Source organism: Aphelocoma coerulescens, chromosome 12, assembly GCF_041296385.1.
Source record: "Aphelocoma coerulescens isolate FSJ_1873_10779 chromosome 12, UR_Acoe_1.0, whole genome shotgun sequence".
NCBI lineage: Eukaryota > Metazoa > Chordata > Aves > Passeriformes > Corvidae > Aphelocoma > Aphelocoma coerulescens.
In genome coordinates, this window is record NC_091026.1 from 8,049,432 (window position 1) to 8,071,104 (window position 21,673).

At 40.9% G+C, this 21,673-nt stretch overlaps 1 long non-coding RNA gene across 1 annotated transcript in view; it reads right to left on the reverse strand.

Moving 5' to 3' along the window:
* The window catches only part of LOC138117508 (uncharacterized), a 76,971-nt gene extending 56,352 nt beyond the window's left edge, over positions 1–20,619 (reverse strand). Inside the window, exon 1 of the long non-coding RNA XR_011154684.1 lies at positions 20,484–20,619. This is a non-coding gene — a long non-coding RNA (uncharacterized lncRNA). The remainder of the gene's footprint in view (positions 1–20,483) is intronic.
* Positions 20,620–21,673: the final 1,054 nt, after the last annotated feature.

A 21,673-nucleotide genomic window follows, 5' to 3' on the forward strand; every position in this document is an offset into this window, starting at 1 on the left:
GCTGCTGCTCTGGCAGGGGAAGAAGAAGTTTCCCCCAGCAATCCCAGGCCAGGGCCCATCTCCCCCAGCTCTTCAGAGCCCCTGCCCCAGGTGAGCCTCCCCTCCACCTCCTGTGCATGGAAAGGCCATTTCAGGGTCGAACCCAGAGTAGAGGCCGATGAAAGAAGTCCCACTGAAGGCAGGGGGGTTATTCAGTCTCTCATGATGACATTTTGCATTTTCAGAGAGGGTAATCACAGATGAAGGTGGTGCTTGGCACAAGAAAAAAAAAAAAAAACAGCAGAATTTTGTCAGTAAACAAGCAAAGTAAATAATTCTGGAGCTGGATTCACACTTGTTAAGCACTGGAAGTGGGAGAGGCACCAGGTTTAGCAGCAATAGCTAAATCCGAGCTCAGGCTTACAGGTCAGATGAAACAGCTGCTTAAATGCCCAGAAAAAATGACTGCTCCACTGGCATGTGTCACAAGCTGTAACATTTATCAAAGAAATAAACAGTACTCCATGAACTCCTCAAATCCATTCATTTCTATTCCTATCCTTTTCACCTTGCAGATAAGGCAAAAAACCTCATTATATTTTAGTTTCTTAAGTTTTATGGCTCTGACATATACTCAGAATGATTGCCTTTGCTGCTGTTAACTACCTGCCAGCACTCTTATTAAGGTTCATTTAGGAATAATCTATTACCAAAAAGGAAAGGTCCAAGTTTCAAGGATGGATTATTTAAATCACAGCATGCCATTCTGCAGCAACAGGAAGACGGCCAATTCCCCCCACCAGCACCTTTCAGAGCTGCTCAGTGGGGGAAGAGGCAGCCCTTGGGAAGGTGGATTGAATTTCCAGATGGAAAACTAATGGCAGAAAACTCAGGTCACCACAGCTCTGGACAAGTGCAAAAGAGCAATATTTCACTCTAGTATGAAGAACTACATAAAAAGAATATCTATCCTGCACTCTCCCTTTAAAACTATCCAGATAAATGGAATATTTAGGGAAACATATGCCATGCAATATTATTTGCATATGGAGCATTCTTACTTGCATTTATAAAATAAAAATACAAGTCAAGACACAAACAGGCAGAATACAAAGTACAAGGCTACTCTACTATGGTAATAAGTGCATATACACATTTTTCTTTTCTTTGATTTAAAAAAATTATCTAGAAACTAAAATGTATGCTTGAATGAAAATTTAACAAATATTATAATTTATATTACTATCCAAGTACTTTTGATGGTTCACTTAAAATATTTCTCATCTAGGTTACTTTTAAAAATGCATTTAAGTGTAAATATTTTTAGGAGAAAAAATAACAACCAAAAAAAATCTAATGGAATAAGAGGGGAAAAAAAGTCATGTTAACTGACAAACAAAAAGTAGGCTTTGTTAATGTTATATTCATTACCTTAGAAAATGTTTTACAGGAAGTGTAGTAAATCCACCACAGATGTGATAAAGATTAAAACCTCTTTTAAAGCAAATCTGTCCATTTAAAATAACCCAACAGATATGTGCAACATTTCTCAGCAATTTTCCAGGTAAATAGCTGACGAAACAAACTCAATATTAAACAGAAGCATTTAATAAATTCTATGTAAATACAGTCCTGTAAATCAGGATGAAAATCACAAAATCCCTATTTTTCCCTTCATCTCATAGAGACATTAAAAAGCACTTAAAAGGTGATTTGGAATGTCAGCCCATTTGCTCCAGCACTGGGCTACCACAACAACACACAAACCCACTCTCAGTGCAACACAATGCAAGGAAAATATAAGCATTTCATTTCCCTTAGAGCACTAGTTAAATTTAGAAAAATTATTTTGAAATACAAGTATCTAAACTAAGAGCACATTATTTGATGCACTTAAGGGAGGAAATGTTATGTTTTTTATCCATATTTCATTTTGGGTTTGTAATAGACCATCTTTAGATGAACCAGGATTAAATACTTGCATTCAGCACACCTGTAAATGCTCCAGCTGGGTCCTGTCAACCCGAACACCACAAATGGCTTGCAAAATTCTGATTACTAAATGCATATTAAATCAACATTACCATTTTCCCTAAAGAATTATATAACAGTGCAGTGGAGTTAAATAAGAGTTTGAAAATAAAGAATTAAACCAGCCACTTCCTCATGGTAATGCTGTATTTCATCCTCCTATGAATGTCCCCACCCCGCAATTTTTGATTAATGTTTCTACTTTTCTCCTGTACATTTAACCAATGTTTTAAAGCAGTTAGTAAAGGAGTATTTAGACCAACAACAGACAACCAGAAGGAAAAATACACACATATTTTGCTATTGCTTTGTAAGATATGGTACAACCTGATCAGTACATACCACTCCCACACATGAGAGCTATAAGAGAATACCAAAATGTTGAAACGGTTCAGCTGAAGAAGAAAAACAGCCTTGGGACTCAAACCTGCAAACATTTGCTCCCATGATTAACTATTCTGCCATGAGGAATTTCATTTGAATCATTAAGAGTACTCAAAGTACCAAAGTTAAATACATACATAAGTATTTACAGGCTTGGACTTTGATGTGACCTAAGGAAACAGCAAAGAAACTCAGTCCCTATTTTTTTTGTCCTTAACTGAGCTGATTCCCATCACTAACAGAAAGGATTTGCTCAGGAAAAAGACCAGGCATTGGCTGGAATCTTTCCCTGGGTACACAAAATTTTAAATCAGGTTTTTAATTTGAAGAAAAAGTTATCTCTCTCCCAACAAAAGCAGTATAAAGAGAACATGTGTGCAGATTGGAGCCCATAAAACAACCATACATAACATTAAATATTTGCTTATCTTCTTATGTTAGCTTGGCAAGAATTAAATTTGCTACTCATGACTACTGCTGACATTCCAGGTTCATGCCAAGAAATGTATTTACTACCACACACTGCCATCTTTTATATAACATAACATATGTGTGTTTATATGCATATACATATATGTATACACAGCCAAAAAAGAGCTGTGCCATTAATAATAAATCAAGTGAAAGTAATATTTAACCCACACCCCCTGAACTTGCTAATAACCACGTGCAATGTATAGACAAAACCTATGCTAGACTTTCATCATGATGTAATTGCTCTTTTAGATCAAACTAAGAAAATTACCATGCCAGCCAAACTAACATGAAGTAGGCTAATTTGGCCAGAACATTCAATTTCTCACTTTCTTTCTGCAATAAAAATATTACTGAAAAATCCAAATTATGTAAATAAGGTAGGAATAAATACAGTGTTAAAAACATAAATCAGTTTCAATGGAAGAGGAACACACAAGGGTATGAACTCTGCTTCTCAATTAGGCTAATTCTCTGCTGAGAACAAGAGTGCACAGATCAGGGGATGCCAAAACAGCACAGTGCTCCAAATTCAGCATGGCAGGTTACAAGGGAGAAGTATCCTTTCTCTGCTTAAAACAAGACAGTGCAGGAAGTATATAGACTTAAATATTTAAGACATTTTCTCCATGGATGGCATACATAATTTGATACATTATTTTTTAAATTTCCTTCAAATTCCAGTATTTGAATTAAGTCAGTTGTAATTTGCTATTTCTCCACAGGAGCTTGAACAGACACCAGATCTTTCACTTATCTGTGACTGTGTTATTTTCTAAAAGCATTAACCAGAAACCAAACATGCTTCCAAAAAATTCCCTGATGTCCCATGTCTCCAAAAGAACATGGCACGGGCATAAGTGGAGCCCAGGACAAGATAGCCATGGCACAGACTTGGACAGAGCCCAGGCCCTGGGAGATATTTGCATTCTGTGCTGCTCAGGAAGTGGGATGTGGTCAGTGCTGAGCTCAAGAGCCAGGATTTACCTTTCACTTCTGCATCAAGGCTTGAGAGGACTCTGTATCCAGATGCTCAGGGGCATGCTGTGTTGGTACCAGATGTCCTCTCACAGCACTTTTGGACCCCTGTACTTGTTTTGTCCCACAAAAAGGGCATCAACTTGTGTAAAGGGGTTCTCACCTGCTGAAACACTCCCTGGAATCACTGGGGGGGGGACACTTGGTGTAGTTTAGAGAAGCTAAACCAAGCCCCAAAGCAGTTATGAGCAGAGACTGCCATTTCTACACCATCTGTTCACCCATTCACTGACTTGATTCTTTCAGGTCTGGTGCAGCTCACCTGTAACTGAGCCTGGAGCCCAGCAAGAGCTGCAGTGATGTGTAGGGCTCACATCATGGCAACCAGCAGAAAGGCCAGTGTGCTCCTCATGTCACAAACGTCTCTGGTCAATATCAAATGTTTTTGTAGTCCAAGACCACATCAATTATACAAATTAAAGTTGACCATAAAAGAGAAAATCAAAACACTTGGGTCAATATACAAAATTCTGCAGAGTGCACCCTCAGGATTTCCTCTAATGAGATAGAGCAAAATGCCCATAAAATGTGGACAGCTGGTAATAACATCATGGCAAGGAAGCCTCTATGGATTGCTTAGAAGCTCAAGTACATTTCAATTTAAAAATGCTTAAGCAAACTACATAAACTGAGTGCAAATCATATTTCCTTCTAACTAAGAAAAACTACTTACAGGGAGACTGGGATATACAGTTTTAGAATTTGTTTGCATAAGAAAGATACATCCTAAATTTTGTAATATACAGTGTTAATAGTATATATTTAAAAGAGTCTTTATAATTTCTCATCCAGCTCCTTTAAGTGTTTCTTAAATCAGCAGAAAGAGAGGCCTTGATGTCAGCAGTTCTGAGGAAGTACAGCTCCCCGTTCCTCCTGTGAGAGCTGTGCAAAGCTCAGGGCTCCCCAGGAGGTACCCATGGAGCAGGGATGCTCCCTGGCCTGCTGGGAGCTCGTGGCTCTTGTTCTGGCACAGCTGCTCCTGCTGCACACACTTTTCTTCTTCATGGGAAGGTCTCAGAATCTGATCTAATTTAAATTTAAGTTAAAAAATCACAGCTGCCATTTTAATAATACACTAAAGCCAGAACTAAACAAGCAAACTATTGGTTCCTGTCTGTCTCTCCAGATACAAGCCAGCTACAATTTCAGAAACAAAGTAGACACAAAGCTCTCATGCTGTCACCAAACATAAGAGCTGTAAGTGGAGAAACCAGTAACTTCTGTAGTAAGAATGTCAAAAATCATCATTTCAACATAGAGCTCATACAAAGCATCCATCTATCTAATAAGAAAAATCCATTGCAGATTTTTTCAAATTTAAAGTAATTTATCAGCTCCTGAGGGGTCTTGGGAGTGCATTTGTGATGTTCCTCTGGAATAAAGTCATCCAGGAGGTATCTTAATCAATCATTGGAGAAGCTTTAACCAATGGGGTTTTGGGCTCCTTGGGTTCTCTGGAGACATCAAAACATCTCTCCAGCTCCACTGATCTTTGCAGCAGGATAAATAGCAGAGGGAAAGGGATGTATCCCATCCTTGAAGTCCTGAGTGCCCCTTAAGCAAGCCCAGACAGGGCTGATTGCACATGGGCAGAGGGATGCAGCAGAGGCAGCAGGAGTCACCTCCCTCCCCTGCTCTGGCTCAGTGACCTGAAAGGAGTTTGTAGCAAGCTGGGGGTCAGTCTCTTCCCTGCCGTGACAAGATATAGGACAAGAGGAAATGCCTTCAAGTTTGGAAAATTTCTTCCCCAAAACACTTGTCAAGCACTGGAACAGTCTGCCCAGGCTGCATCAGCAGTGGTGGAGTTGCCATCCCTGGAGAGATTTAAAAGATGTGTAGATGTGGCACTTAGGGACATTGTCTAGTGGTGGCCTGGGCAGTGCTGGGTTAATGGTTGCACTTGATATCAAAGTCTTTTCCCACTTAAGTGATTCTGTGAGACACTGAGCATGGTGCCATATGGCCTGGAATATCCCTTTGGCCAGTTGGGACCAGCTGTCCCTGCTGTGTCCCCACCCAGCTTCTCTTCCCCGCCCAGTCTATGCATTGTCACAGCAGGAAAAACTGAACAGTACTTGACTGGTACAAACCCTGCTCAGAAACAACTGAAAACATCACTGTGGCATCAGCATTATTCTTATCCTAAATCCAAAACACAGCACTGTACCAGTAGTACTGGGAACAAAATGGACTCAATCCCAGCTGAAACCAGGACAACAGGAATCCCTGCCCATCCAGGGCCAGTTTCTTCCCTGCACTGTGTCTGTCAGTAATGGGTACCAGAGCAGCAGGAGGAGACGTGTTGGAGCTATAGCAAGCAGCTATGGAGCAATCTTCTTGTAAGAACAAACTCTTCTGAACCCTTAGCCTAGGATCTGAATGTCTGCACTTGCATGTGTCCTGAGCTTTCAAGAACATTTGCCTATATTTTAATATATGTAATGATTTGATTGTAATAGCTGTCCATGGGGTGTGCTTTTTTGTATAAAGAAGTCTCAGACAAGGTGTGGTTATTTGCAGGATTTAATTAACAACTACCTGGAAATTCTTACTTGAAAACTGACCAAGTTACTGAGTGTGCAGGTGACTGTCACCCGCAGGGTAGTGAAAGAATCACCAACATCACTTATGAAACTTAAAGAAAAGGAGAAGAGACTGCCTCTCCTCAGTTTCAAGCTGATGAATGACATATGTGAGTGTGCCCTTAAACAAATAAACAAAACAAAAACAAAATGAAAAAAGGTTTCCTGATTAAATAATGAGCTATTGCCTGGAACAGCAAAAACACATAAACAAATATGAGGAGAGAAAACTCTTTCAGTAGAGAGCAGGATCCTCTCCAGAGCACGAGCTGCAAGCAGTAAGCCGAGCCCACGTCATCAGCATGGTTGGCACCAGCTACTGCTGAGGCTATTAGTTACTAAAATGTGCTGGCTTTTTTTTAGCACTGACCCAAGTTCCTTCCATCTCCTGGAGTGCATTCCTTTTTCTTTTTTTTTTTTTTAAATCATTGTGGGTTTGTTTTGGGATTTTTTTAAGTAGCAACACAAAGAGCTGGAACAGGTTGATACGGTGATGGCATCACGTTTTGATCTCCTGCTTCAAACAAAAGATGCACACCCAGCTATCAAAATAAAGTGACTTTGTTTAACACTACTTGCCTGACTTTCCCTTGCCTTTTACCCTGCATAGTCATACAGAACTGAGCCAACAGGATATAAAATGTTACCCAACCAGAACTGTCCACAATGCAGACATTTGATACCTGTATTGCCTCTGCTTGTTTCTGAAGTCCTTTTAGAAATGTCCTTTCTACCTTAGCCTTCTTTGTAATATTTAAGCCATTTTAAAAAGAATAACAGACTCCCATCTAACTCACACTGTCAGACCAGCAAAGTCATTTTTCTAGGACAGCTTCCCTTCCTCTCTGTCAAAGGACAACAGACTATGGCAGGTCCCAAAGCAGGTGACTGACTTGCAGAAATGTTACGTGTGATGAGGAAACCCTTCTCTGTTAAGCAAGAACAGCTGCAGCTGCTACAGAGGTATCATCATTGTATGCAGTATTCTTTTAAAAGGCATACTTATGATATCCATGTGCAACAAGGAGCTTCCACACCATCTGTATTTTAACATTGTCCAACCAGAAGTATGTCAATGTATATATTATTCATAGGGATTCCAAACTTTTAGATGTCTCAATCTGGGAAAACAAACAACATTCTCCCTGCTCCCTCCAAGCTTCCCATTTCCTATTCTTCAAGGCAATAAAAATACTTGCAAAAGTTTTTGGACACTCTCCTATCTTTTCTCCTGTTGGAGGAGAAAAATAAATGTTCCTTAGATTCCTTATAACAGAGAGAGGTTTAAAATAGTTTCTAAGAGATTTTATAGCATCTTAAAATATTCTCTTTTATCTTTTATATTTTTCTTACAGTGTCTGTAGATTATGGGCTGAGTTTAAAAAACCCTTGGGTGCTACTTTTGGAGTTGAGAGTATGCATATGGTGCACACATTTCCAACTAAGTGATGACTTCCATGAGACGTAGTACTACATGTGGGTGGGATGCTGGCAAGTAACAGATTTTAATGTACAATTCAAATAAGGGCATGAAAATCCAAGTTCTGCAATAAAAGAAACATGTCAAAATTCAATGGGAGAAATTTAAAGTTATTTATTCTGAGCCTTCAAAAGAGCTGGGAATTTTGGTTCTGTCCTGAGGCTGCACAAAATGGCTACATGGAAAATCTGTCTCCAACCAAATCTGCCCAGGACTGCAGGCATCAGGCTGGTTTTGTGATGTCATCTAGAGTATTGTTTCCCAGAAAATATGGAATTGATTGCATTTTGCTAAGTGAAGTGGAAACAAAGCGATTTCTCATGCTCAGATGTAATCACTTCAAAATTAGGGCTAATACATCTTTCTACCCTCAACAGGAACTTCTCTACCTGTCAGTGCCTTCAGCAGCCTCAAATGAGGTGTGCTGATATCACCGTGCTGGGCAGTAGTCGTGGCTGCAGTAGGATGGGGACAGTGTGGTCTTTTGAGCTGGAGTAGCAACACTACCCAAATTCTTTGCCCAAGGCACTAACATAATTAGGGATGGATCTGATCATTAGTGCTGGAGAAGCAGTTATATTGTTTAGCAATTTATCCAGTACAAGCAACATGCTCAGCTCTGTACAGTACATAGCTCACATTTATTTTCTTCCCCAAGGAAAGTATAGATTGACCACACCACGAAATGTACTGTGACTGGGACATTGTGTCCCAGAAACCTTGTAACATGCTCTGGTCTTTGTTGGGTAGACACTGTTACTGAATTGTGTTATAACTCTACATTAATAAAATATTTTTAGGTCTTTAAGAGTGCTGACAGCATAGTACATAACAGATAACCACTAGATTCTTGAAAGCTTAGCATCAAGTTTGTACAGATCCAAGACAAAAGTCTTAAAGGAAGTATGTGTTATAAAGACAGTTCCTGAAGAAAGAAAAGTAGGGGTCTGTTTACTACAGAAATGGGAAGATGTTCTCGCAAACGGAGGGGGTGGGCGGTGACAGCACAAGACATAGGAACGTAAGTTGGAGAAGGATGAAGAATTTGGGGGATGTGGTATCACGAAAGAGCAAGAGGTTATGTAAAACTAATGAGACATGCAGAGCCCTAAAACCACATGCTATTACCCAGGGATCAAATCCCACAAACATTTCATGCAATTTAAGAAAATCATTTTTTCTCATCACATCTAAGACGTACAGTGTAGTAGGAAAATAGTGTCTCCTTTTTTTTTAAGCTTGGCACACCATCAAAGTCTCCCATGAAGTCAAAGAAAACCACCTCCACCCTAAACTGAGGCTTCTGCATGGGGAAAGAAAATATGTTCCCTTCACTGGCTGTTTCTACCAAAGAAAGCAGAAACCAGGTGGGAGACACACAGAGCCATCAGCTCGTCCCATTCCACCTTAATTAAGCTGGAATTCTGCCAGGACACTACTCTTGCAACAATGCTATCAAAACCTGAGGTGATCCAGTCCAACCCCTACACAAAGATGACACTTTTGGAAGCCCACCTCAAGCTCTCATTTGCCCCTCACTCAGAAGGGCTGTGCCTCCAAGTAGCCCACTGGGCTGGGGCTTTGGTGGCTTCCCAGCCAACGGTGGAGGCCTGGCCTCGCCCTCGCCTGGGAGCTGGCGGCTCCCAGGCCAACAGGGAATGGCTGCAGACTTGAAAGACACGCTGCTTAAAAGGCTCTCTCATGTTTCAGCTGACCATGTGTTTTCTCTTAGTACCCTGTGAGTTCAAATACCTCTGTATAACAGAAGTCAGACTGAAAAGGCATTGTGCATAAAATAATTCTTATCCGCGTTGGTACGAGCCTTTGTGCTCTTTAAAAGCATATACAAGCAGGCAGGGTCCTATTCACACTGCTTGGTCCATAGATTGCATCTTTATCAAATTCAGTGATAAAAAAAAAGGGTTGTAAAGGTTTTCTTTTAAACCTGATCTGTAGCAGCACAGAAATATTTAACAACATCCACATCATTCATAGGTAACTATCTTTTGAGAAAGACCAGATTTCTCTCTCTTCCCGTGAAACACTGCCAACCCAAGTGCATTTGCCAGCAGCAGAATCAGGCTCAAGGGAATGACAGAGTTTGCAACAGCATCCTACCAGATCCTAAAGCCAATCCCAATCCACAGCTGTTTACAAAAAAAAAAAAAAAGGCAGTGGTAGTTCTGAACTATTTCAGTGGTACTGAAGGATGCAAGTGTACAAGTGGCAAGAAATCAGAAATATGCCAACAAAGTGTTTGGTGAACACATCCCAACTCAGAAAAACTATTTTTTATCTTATAGTACTTATCTAGTGGTACTGGTTTTACAGTTTATTCAATATGCTCAGAATTCCAATAAATGAATAATCACTGAAATAAAACTTCCACACAGAGTGTGTCGGCACTGTAGCAAAATAAGCTGGTATTGATTCAACTCAGAAACTGGGACTTCTTGTGGACAACAGCTTAAGAAAGAATTTTGATTAAATTGAGAGGCTCATATGTTACTACACTTTCTACAGAGTTAGTCATTGTCCACAAGAAAAAACTTCTGCAGCACTCCTCAAATGCATTTATACTGCAACCTCTGGCATTTTCTCACAGACATCACTTAGGACAATGTGGTGGACTCTGCATATTTGATCTCATCATTTACTTACCAAGCTAAACCAGTTGCTCACTCATTGGCATGGGACTCAGGAAGCAGCTGAGAGGTGTCTTCACTGATGCTTTTAGGTACTAACACATGGAAAATTGTAATCTTCTAGGGGAGGCTTTCCAGCCTTTCAGATACATAGTCTCAAATGAACTGCAGACACACAGACTTTCCCCCAGGCACCCTCACACCGGGGTGGTGCAGCAGGTTTGCTTTCAAGACTCAGGAGCCTTTTGGAGTAGAGCCCCACTGTGCAGCACTGTCCTTGCTCCACAGCCACCACATTCTCTCCCTTGCAGCCCTGGCATGCCTTTGCCACTGCTATGTACTCTCTTTTCTTCTAATAAGAACATACCATAATACAAACGGGATTGGTGACAGTGCCCACTGACTCCAGACTCCTGGACACTCATGCTTAGATTAATGTCAGCCTTTAAGGATTTAGCCAGTCTTCCATACAGGTCTGAAAAAACTTCTCTCCTGCTTAGTAGCCAGTGTCTAAGAGCCAGAGAGGACAAGGATGTGTTTTGAGACAGCAAAAATAATAATGTCTTGGGCTACCAGGAGTCCTTTCCCCAGACCTGGTCAGCAGGGCTGGGGGAGCTTCACCGCCTTCTGCACTTTGGGGCATTTGGCTGCTGAGCCACCTGAGCAAATCACACACAGCAGCTCACAGCTGCCAAAGCCTTGGGGAGGGCAGCACAGGGAGGGGCCTATTCTCTACCCGCAGTTTAATTTCCCAGTTTCCCCTAATCAGCCTGAGTGAAGCACCTCACTGCTACAATCATGTTATTATGAGTACTGAGCCCTTTCCCTGGGTTGTGCTGTGGACTTCCCTTAACAGTCTGAGGAACTCAATCTGCATGACCTGATGCTCTCCTATGGAGTTTTGGAAACTCTGAATCCTTATAAAACCCACATTAACATCCCATTGTCATGAAAATTTTTATCATTAAAGAAAATTCCAGTGTCATGAAAACATTTACAATAATTATTTCTATGTCAGAACAGTGTTTTACAGAGGCATTTTTCATTTGATAAAAATCAGCCTACCTACTTTGTTAAGTAAAATATTTCCAAGCAAAGGCAAGCCTAACTCAAGAACAGCAAAGATGACTAGAGCTTGTATTGCTTGCATTTGAGCCAGAAACAATTAGTTATAAGACAGTTACTAATAATGTGTACCTTTAATACTCTGACTCAGCCTTCTGTGTGTTTCTTTCCCTTATGCTCCACTTTATACCATCCATCCTCTCAGCTCACACACAAATCCAAGACTGGCAGCCTTTAAGAAGCATATTAGCTGGAAGAGTTAGAGGTATATTCCAGATCTCATGTATTAAATTCCCTCAGCCGGCTGACCTCTTCTATTCCCAGGGAAAAGGCAGGCTGCATCACCGGGAAGGACTTCAAAACGATTAGGGACAGGGATCAGACACCACTGCACCAGTGTCTAATTTCTTTCTTCAAAGAGAAAACCTACAAGACATGCTTCAGTTCTCATTTACAGCTTTTCTGGAGCACAACATGTTCTGTGTTGCTATGGGTTATGAACACGAGCTAGGGAAATTAAATAAGTACCTAATCCAAGCACCCCTCAGTTAATTAATGCTGTGCTGTTAACAGGGCTATAACTGCATGTGTTTCATGAGAATTAACAAGATTTGTTTGCATTAGCATGGTCTTACATCTCCCAGGTGACAGCAGGAACCATGAAACGGGGATTTATGCTCTGCTCTGGCCACTGTCAGCAGTGCCCAGAGGGGCTGGGCAGTGACACCGGCACTGGTGCCTGGGGGCTCTGGTTGTCACCCATCACCCGCTCAGGAAGGGCACAGCTCGCACCCACTGCACCTCACAGGGGGGAACTGCTGATGGCTTGGCACACACAGAGGGGAGATGACCCTCTGGCCTCATAATTAAATGGACTAGAACTGAACTTGCAACAAAAATAAACACAGCAAGTACACAAATCAGCAACACTTGCGTGACTTTATGAAGACAAAAATCAAATTACTTCAAGATGATCTTTACAATTCCGTTAGCAAGTTCAATAGAGCATCGGAGCTGACAGCTGTAGCTCTGTGTGGTGAGGAGCCGCAGAAGGCGGTGACAGAGCTTCTCTGGGCTTCAGCAGGGCCAGGCTGAGCCCCTCTTCCCTCCCATTCTTCAGCCATTACTCACACAAGTGCCATGAAGATTTTCATTACACAGTATTGGGAAGAAGGACAGAAGTGGAGTTCTGCTTTGTATCTGGCACTGGTTAGGCGAGACTTCTCCTACTTTTAGTGCATGATTCCCTCCATTTGTCCCTCTTCAGTTGTTCCTCTCCCCAACTTTGCAAACTCCTCCAAATACAAATTTTATAGCCTTGACTGCTCATTTGATGTGGACTACACAAGGATTAGCCAAATGACACAGGCCACGTTACGGGGCAGATTTCTGTAGATCTAAGATGAGGTCCACATATTCCTCTAGTTTGCTCATGTGCAAACATCTGTAGCAGAACACAGTGATCTTCTACGAAAAAGAAAAAAAACCCACACAAATTGAGCCAGTTCCATTTGTTTTCCATGTATGGGAAGAACTCTCTCTAAACAAATTTAATTCTTGACTCCAAGTGGAATTGAAGATGCTTTTCAGATAAGAAGTGGTAAAATAAAATCGCAAAAGATCACAGAAGATTATGTTGTTATTCCCTTCCTGCAGCATTCATCTAATTTTATGTTTTGTATTGGGGCAGTTTGGCCTTCTCTAAGACCAGAAAGACAGCAGACAAACAGCAGTTGAGCAGTGGTTAGACTGCACTCATGTAACCCAGCAATCATAACTCAAGGGAGAAAATGATTTCCTGTCAGAAATATAGACTGAAACTGCCAAGAAAATCTCTCCAAAGCTACAAAGTTATCACCATTCGCCCATTAGACTTGTGATGAAGAGAAAAATCAAAATTGCACCACTTAGTAAACCATGGATGGAATACCAAGCAGAGAGAAAGAAAAGAAGATGTAGCCATGAAGTCAGCTTGAGTTCTAGTGAGTACTTTGTTCTGAAATCACATTTCTAAAAAAATCAGAGAAGTAGGTAAAAATACGGTTGCATTTACAGCCTACCCACTGTGACATTTTTTCCAGACAACTGGCAAGATTTCATTTTAGCTACAAAGCCATGTCTTAACAATCTTGTGGATTCACTCATCTCTCTGCCCTTGGGGCCAGAACGTTCATGTGTGATGAGGGCTTGGGTTGGCTGTAGGACACGAGGCACACAGTGAGCAACCCAGGAAACACCAACCTGGGAGCAAGTACCCACCTAAGGGTTCAAACCCTCCCCAGCTGCACTCCAGGTTTATACCACAACTAAAGTTTTTATAAAATGAAATAACCAAGAAAATAAAGTTTGAAAGGCAACGCCCCCTGGGCTTTTTCAGAAGTATTTGCCCAATGACAGCAAATTTCTCTCCCTGGGAGAGGGTGTTCTGCTCCTTTGGTACCAACAGTGGGAAAAGGGAAAAAAGCCTGCACGGTGTGACTTCCTGATTAAGCTACTCATAACCTGTAACCTTCTTGGTCTATTCTAATCGATTTTGTTCTACTCTGTTTTTCTTTTGGCAGTTTCATCTGCTGAACCCAAAGGAGATCCAATTTATAACTGGATGGCTGGTTCACAGCCACATTATCAAAGATTTTCAGACGTGAAACCCTTGTCCATTTTTTCACACTGCTATCCATGGCAGATAAAGCATCATTATTAATGCATTATCTAATGTATTAATCCAACATCCCAGAGAAAAACAGACTGGAAATTCAATTATCTGTTGCCACAAGTTACTTTGTTACCCCATGAAAACAAAACACAAAGCAGATTGATTTTTTTTCATAGAGCTCCAGAACACAAAACTTATCAAGAAATGAGAAACACAGTAAGAGCTGAATCTAACTACAAATTCTGACATATATCCACTTATAATGATTAATGACTAAGAAAAAGAAAAGAGAGGCTGCATGCACAAATGCCAGCCTGGACTGACATTAAGACATATAGCTATTTTAAATATTTTTCCCTTCTAATTACCCGTGTATATTGTAAAATATTCACCATACAAAACCCAGTTGGCTCTACTGCCTCTCTCAAAAGCAGCAGGCAGTCAAATAAGCTCTAAAAAGCCAATTCAAATGCCACAAAGTAAAACAGCACTGCTGTTTCTCCCATAGAAAATCCAAATAAAGCTCATTTACTTCTCTTGGGAGTATAAGACAAAGGTATTAACAGCACAGCAGAGTTCTTCTATAGCAATATATGAACAAAGAGACTGAATGCTCCAACCTGCACTCACTACTACAGCCTCCATTATATTTGCTTATATTTCAGTGGGAGCACAACTCATTTGACCCAAGGAAAGGGCTGTGGCCACACTACCTCAGCTTGTTCACCATTTCAAGAGTGAACTCCAAAAGACACAAAGAAGACAGAGCTCAAGAGTTCACTAGCAAATAGCAATCAGAATATATCACTTTGTTCACTACTTTCCAAGGACCAAAATTATTTTCCTGGGCAGAATGGCTGATTTTAAGACAGCTTTACAGCTAAGGCATGGTGTTTCACACCCTACATGACCAAGACAACTGCTTACACAGACCAAAGCCACCAAGCACACAGTTTCAGGGGCTATGTAGGGTTTTTTCGAGGTGTGTGAGGCAGAGTATGGGTCACACCATGAATCCCAGCAAGGCCACATCTGGCATAAAGCAGGTGCCTAGTGAGAGAAAACAAACCCCAAATGCCACTGAGACAAAAAGTTTAACAGTATGTTTTGGGATATCAAGGTGCCCTCTTTGCTGTCCATGACCATACAAGACAGAAATAGTATCATTTGTCACTGGTTCCATGCCACGTAGCACATCTGGAATCAGGGTGTTGGCGCTGTTTGCGTTATGCTCTCAGCAGGAGACAATTTGCTGGTAGAGATCATGTCAGCACTGCTGGAGATGAAAACATCCAAAATAGTGTCCATGACTGGCAACTTTTATTTTGCAACATATGTCAAACTCCTGCCTGTGACGTGGCACAGCTAGCTATCGTATGATGTAAGGGCTACAGCACATATTTTAACATACAATGCAATTGTCTGGGAGAAGTTAATGTGACTCCCCACTGCGAGATGCATTTCATGACAACCAAGTCCTGAAAAGTGCTCTTGTTCACTTAAAACTGAGCTGAAAGGGTTTCTCACAAGGTGGGACACACTGGGCAGAAATTTCCAGAAGAGAACTGTGAGTGGAAAACCTTTAAGCAAACACCAATATTAACCAAACTGGAAGCAGAATTACTAGCTTGGGTTGGGCCTCCTCAGAGTAATGAAGCAATTCCCTTAGAAATGCCTCTATATGTTCAGAGCCTGCTCTTAAAGCAGATTAGCCATGTTGTCATCTTATGTGAATACCAGTCTTTGCTTGGGAAAATGAATTAAGACCACACCAAAATTACTCCAGTGAAGGGCTCTCAACAGCACTCATAACCTCGGGGATGCTTTATAACAGCAAAAGGAACCAGCAAAATGCAGACTGGTTTCCCAAGGTTGCTTTACTGCAGAGCAAAAACAGAGTTTATGAAAGCGAAGCACATCAAGGAAATGCTTCCATCAGGCCCCAGCGTGGTGATGCAGCTCCTCAAGGAAAGAAAGTTCTCCTTCATCCCTTCCAACATGGAGCTTAGGAAAAAAAATCACATGTGATGTGAGTCATTCTCTCATTCAGACATTAATTCAGTTTATCCTTGCTGGAAGGATGATCTAACCCTTACCTTCTCCAGACTTTCTCAACAGGGGATCAAGGCACAGGATAGAGAGGAGCTCAGTGACAGAGGTGAAAAGAGGAAGGAAAAACATACACAAACACACAGCAAAGTGATAATTCTGGAGCTTTCCGCCAGGAAGCCCTGTGCCACTGCACAGCAACAAAAATAACCCAGGGGTTCCCTCTCTGCTCCGGCTCCCTGTGAGGAGCCACTTTAAAGCTTTTAGAACATTTGCAGAGTTTGAGAGAAATGTTTTTTGTTTAACTTCAGCTACTTCAGAAATGCCTGGGGCCTGAAGAAACATATTTTTGGATTGTTCCTAAAGAACAGGCTGAACTTTGAAGTTTGGGGAATTTTTTTCAGATCAAATGTTAAATTAATAAACACCAACATGACAAATCAGTCTGAGAACTGGGGAAAAAAATTAACAATCACTAAAAAATCTTCTTGGATTAATTAATTGTGGCATATTGTTACTTGCTCTAATATGTTGATGGGTCTGGCACTCTAAGTCCTGTAAGCCACGCTTCATATGTGTTTTTGTGTCCTAACTAAGCACTTTTGATACTATTGCCTATTTTTCCCTACAATATAAAAGGCATATCATCACCAGCGTCAGCCTGGGTAAGAATGAGATCACAGCTAGTTTACTTATGGATGGTTTAAGAAATGCACACAGAAATTCAAAGCAGCTGGAATCTAAAAGACTTTGTACACAGCTTATTTATAACAGAAATTTCATCAATGCCACTGAATTTACCTTGCATTTTCTTGTTGATTGAGATGTCCCACGTGACTAATTTTCCCTTCACTGTATTGCAAGAAATGGCTGGAAAAGGAACTCTAGGGTCCCTGGGAAGCCATGGGTCAGTCGGCTGCAAGCCACACACAAACTATTAATTACAGCTATGTGGTCAGAGCCCTCTGCTAACACTGCAAACAGGAACAGGATCGTGCCAGTATTGCCACATCCACATTTTTATATTCTTGCCTCAATTTTCCTCACCCTAATTTGAGAAGGAAAACCATGATTCATTCCTAATAGGTGCCTTATTATTTAATTAAAAAGTGATATTGTAAAACAACCTTACCCTATAAATACTGGTAAACAACAGTTTGCTCACTGCTGTAGTTCCTTACCACCCCAGGGAACGATAGAGGGAGAACTATTCAATAAACTTTCCTTTAGATTTTAGGGACAATTTTTTCAGGAATCTGAGGACTGATTCTTCAGCAGTCCAGAAGTGTGCCTACAGGGACCACTGGAGCAAGTTTGCTTCTCCCAAGATCACTTACTTATTTTTAAAAATTAATAAAACTCACCCTTTCGGATCCTAGCTGATTCTCATTTACACAAGCCAGGTTAATGACACCAGGATATTCCTACCATGGGATGGAGCTGAGAGAGGAGAGCTCCTGCTGATTTTCTCCCTGGGGACTCCTACAGCAGAATCACCTCCCTGGCAAATGTGGTCCTGGTGGAGGGCCAGGTCCTGAGCTGGCACTGATGGACAGGGTGCTTTGATTAACACCACAAGCTCCTGACCCAGAACATCAGCGCCCTGAGGAGGATTCCAGCAAACATCTGTTACCATTAAAGATTGCTGGTTGAGATCTACACCCCAAGAGGGCCAGGGCTGAGGCATTGCATAGTTCCTCTCTGAGGCTGAAACAGCACACAGATTTGAATGTTAGTGGAGCAACATTTAAGGAAATCGGCATCAGAATAAGGAATGAGGAATGTGAAGCTATTCATTCAGTGGTTTCTCTAATGCTTCTCCATTTAATATTTGCAAATTTAATATTTACACATGCAAGCCTTACAAAAATTATGTTACAAGGAACAGCTTCTGTACTTCTTATAATAAACAACCAACCAAAAATACATGGTATGTATAGCAGGGGCTTACAGCTGGGATCCCATATTACTTCTTAGAGTCACTTATCTAAGATCTAATATCTATAAAAAGCCTCTCTGTTTGCTATTTACACAGGTGTCCTGGAGCATTATATAATCATGTAGCAGATCAACATTGCCTTAGGATCTCAAAGTATAATAAAAGTACATTAGGATCATGACGTAAAGAGTTGGCTACCATCTGACACCGGTCTTTTATTCCTTCCAGAAGTTCACCTGGGCATGGAGGATGGATGTCTTTAGTTCTTCATCAGAATAAGACAAAGAAAACATATCTTTTCCTAATCTTGCTTGCCTAGATTTTTTAAATGTACAGTCAAGCTGGCTCCTCATATAAATGTTTAAATTTTGCCACTCTTAATTATGCTATGTGGTTCCACTAAACTTGGCAACAGATCTCCTACAGTAAGGTCCACAAGCCAGGGGTCTGGCAAGATCTGTACTTTCAAGAGTCAGACTTTAGAAAGGTGAAGCCATGGTAACTTAAAGTATTCAAAATATACACCACCAAGGAGGACAACACAACATGAGAGATGACAGAGTCTACACAAGGCATAGATGTTTCCACATATTCTATAACCACAGGGAGGATCAGAAAATATATTACAAATGAAATCAGATCCTATGACAAAAATGCCCTCCAGGAAAGGCATCTATCATCCCTTACACAAAAAAAGAAAAAGAAAAAAAAAAGAGAGAAAGAAAAAAAAAAGAGTGTGATGTATTATCCATAAAATCCTCCACAATAACTAAGCTATCATTTCAGTCAGGCAAATCCTGAAGACAAGGTCTGAATCCTAACAAGGTAGCAACAAAATCCACTAGAATGTAAGAACAAGGGACATAGTCACTTCCTATTACATCTGGCTTCATTAGAGCTTATTCTGCTTTTAATCTGCTGTAATAAAGTCCTTACGTTTGAGCAAAGATCTTAGACTTTGACATGCTCATACAGAAATATATATTGCATGCAAATGACATGGCAAAAGCAGCACAACAGACCTTGTACTTGCTATGAATGAATTATGTCCCCCATTCATGAAGTCCTACTGTCATTCTTTTCCAAAGCATCTGCTATGCAGGATCAGAACTGGCTCTTGACAAGAGACAACATCAGGAGGAATAAACTTCCACCTCCCATTCCCTAGGCTGTGTACAGCTGCTGCTTATGCCAAGATATTGCACCCTCGCCCATTATTTTTATCAGCTATTCAGATTCCCACAGAAAATAGAAGACTGTAGAAAAAAAAGTCCATACATAGATATAATTCAGTGTAAATCATAATACTTTTACAAACTTTTTAGAAAATCTTATCACCTAATTGCAAGTTCAAGCATGTCATCATGCTTACTGAGGATTGCCAGAGGTCACAAGGAACAAGCATTCCATATAACTACCAAGGAATTGCTCCCAGACTCCTGTCATTGGATTTTGCCTACTTGTACATACATAAATCAACTGGCACTGCAGCTTAAAATGGACATCCTGTCCTTGACACTAGCAGCCATTTGCCTGCTTGACAGCTACAGCAACACTAAGTCTTAAAAAAAAGTATTTGCTTCATCTTGCACTGCTCATTTTCTCCATAGTGTTTTTCTGGACCTGTTTCTTAGGTTATGGTTTTACAGATTCTAGTTCTTTAAATTCTCAAATTCTATTTACTTACGGGCCCTTTACCCACAAATGTACTATGCAAGATGAAAATATCAAGGGATTACTTTCATCCAGAAAGCATAAATGCAGAAACACACATATTCTCAATTTTATATGAATGGCAATCAACACCAGTGGAGACTGCTAACAAAGTCATTGAATTTGCACAGCATAACTTGGTCTTTTTCCCCACTTTCTTCAAGTATTACTAGTTCATGTCTCACTAACAACATTTTTTTCATGCTGTGAATCCTTTTGCCCAAAGAAAAGCACAAAAATACATCTGAACAGTATTTTATAGCATTAATGACCTCAGCCTCCTTGCCCCAGGTAATGGCCAGTTCAAGTTTGCTCAGGGATTACCCTTTACTCCTCCAAGGCTGCTGATTTACAAAGCAAAGAGATACTTGAGAAGCCCTAGCTCTATTTGCCGACTAAGCATTAGCTCTTCTGAGATCAATAGTCATGGAAAGTTAATCCCAGCCCATACCTGAGAAAAGCTGTGTAAAGTTGCAGTTTTCTGTATGAAAAACAACAGGAAAATCTTCCAGGAGATGGGCTTGCTTCCCTGGGCAAAAGAAGAGGCAGAAAGCAGCAGCAGAAAGCAGCAGCCAATGCTTTTAAGACTGACAAGCTGCAGCTGCTGCACTCTGCTAGCAACTGCCTGGGAGAAACAGGAGGAAAGCCTGAGGGATGGGTGGCTTCTGGAAGTAGTTCTTGCCATGGAACCTGTCACTGAGGTCTGGGAGTCATTGGAGGAATGGCACAGAAATTATCACCTTTTATTGTGGGGACCTTATCCTTTGCTCAGGGTGTTCAAGCAAACTACTTCAAAAAAAAAATTTTTTTTAAAAAGATGGATGGTTGGTATGGACTGCTTTATGAAAACAGAACAAAACCAAAAAGAACTGTGAGCCACGCTATGAACTCTACACTAGGGTTTGCATTTTTTAAATTCCTCGCAATGGATCTGGAATAAATCAGCAATGGGTCAAACCGGTTCAGAAAGTGTTTGAATAACTGCCCATGGAGTGGCCAGAGGTTCTCCGTCAGCACAGTATTTTGACTGCTGCTGTTCAATTACCATTTGAGAAAGCAGGACTGCTGGGAAAGACAACACAAGGTAAACCAACACTGCCTACAAAAGCAATCAGAGCACCAATATCCACACTGCACAGCCTGGCCCTCAGAGACGTTCCCAAAAGCAGCTTCACCTCATGCTGCTCCGAGCCAGCAGTGCTCCACACAGCCAAAGGTAAGGGGCTCTCAACAAATCAGGAGAGCCCAAAATATCTCATTTTATCTCTATAATAGAAACAGTAATTGACAAATCATTATTTTACATTTATAAAATACATGATGAGGAACATACCACATGCATTCTAGACTTTCTGTCTGCACTGGAAATCAACTGGGAAATTAGGAGGTATGGCGTAGAAACATCACTAGGAATATACCGTATTACTGCTTTTGCAGCTGCAGTCCCAGAATTTGTTTCACAATAATTCAGTTACCCATGTTTAAACAACCAGCCAGCAGAAGAAAGGCTGATATATTTCATATGCATTCTCTTTGAGAAGGGGGGCCTTCACGTCTGGTCGAAAAATGTCAGGCTCATATGACACCACCAGAGTCAGGAGAGATGCCTAACCATAACTAAAAGCAGAATTTGGCCAACAC